This window comes from Dioscorea cayenensis, chromosome 18 (assembly GCF_009730915.1).
Source record: "Dioscorea cayenensis subsp. rotundata cultivar TDr96_F1 chromosome 18, TDr96_F1_v2_PseudoChromosome.rev07_lg8_w22 25.fasta, whole genome shotgun sequence".
Classification (NCBI taxonomy): Eukaryota; Viridiplantae; Streptophyta; class Magnoliopsida; order Dioscoreales; family Dioscoreaceae; genus Dioscorea; species Dioscorea cayenensis.
In genome coordinates, this window is record NC_052488.1 from 12,841,089 (window position 1) to 12,842,531 (window position 1,443).

The window sequence follows — 1,443 nt, forward strand, 5'->3', positions numbered from 1 at the left end:
CATGGCTGAATCTACTTGTTTGAAAGACTTATCTGTAAAGATGAATACTATCTTATCCGTTATGGATCAAAAGGAAGATCATCTCCTCACATTCATGGATCAAAGTAATGAGCAGTGAAACTTGTGGAACAATATTCATCGAATCTTTCTCTATATGTTGAGTCTCAACACAATCACAGTCCTACTAATTTTGATTTACCTCTGTCCCAATCGATCTATACTTCGAGTGGATAGGATTCCGGGCATGCTCTGTCCTCTCAAATATGTTCTGTTAAGCTGGACTTTCCTCGATTCCCTAGTGAGGATGTGCTGCAATGGATTTTTACTATAAGAAAAATCCTAAAGCGGCACGGTAGAATTGGCACCAAAACGAATTTAAAAACCGTGCCAAATTGACTTTGGCATTGTATTTGTCACCGAAAAATAACCGTGCTAATAGCAAGGTCACAAATACATTTTGGCACTATTTTTTTGTTACACCGTGGCAAACTTTGTCACTATTTTTGACACGGTCTATTACAATTGTGCCAAACATTGCCATTGATGTTTGGCATGGACTTTAATTCTATATTTACCATGATTTTGGCACAGTTTTATTGGTTCAATATTTGATACGATTTTTAGCACGATTTTATATATAATACTTTTTCTCATGGTACTGAGCACAATTTTTTTAACAAAACTCTTTTATTATGGCTTTCGGCATGCTTTTATTTATACTGTGAACAAAAAATAATTTATATAAAATTAATTTTATTAAAAATATATTCTATATTTTATATTGATTTATGGGCAAAATAAACAAAAATGTTACTAAAATCACAAATTTACCAATAAGTTTAAGAAGACGAAACTCAATAAAATAAGTAGAAGTTGAATGAAATGAATAACAAAACATCCAATTAATTAATCATAATTAATAATTATTAAAAATTACAGGAACTGAGTATGGTGAATCAAATTGTGAGTCTAGGCCATGAGCAATTCTATCCAGACCTATGACAAATAAGCAATAGTAAGCTGAAATTGGAAAGACAGACCCATGACATAAGAAAAAATTAATATTTATAGTTCAATTTCAAGTATTAGTAAAGTTTGAACTTCAAAGCACTCTTATCCAAAGACACAAACCTTCTTCACCACCTCTTTATCAATCTCTATCTTGCCCAAATCATCCGTGCTTCTGCTATCAGTACAAGAAATTAAAGTAAACTCAAGATATGCAAAAGCAATGTTGAGAGAGCACATTTTTGTTAATGCTAAAATTCAAAGACAGCTTTTATACTATTAACTCTGGCCTGCCCATTTTTCTTGGTCAATTGCCCATTGAACCCCTACAATGCATAGAGTTAATGTTAGATTTACTGAACATTTGAGCAACTAATTAACTGACAATAGATTTCATACCTGAACACCAATTATAGGGACAACCACAGCATAACG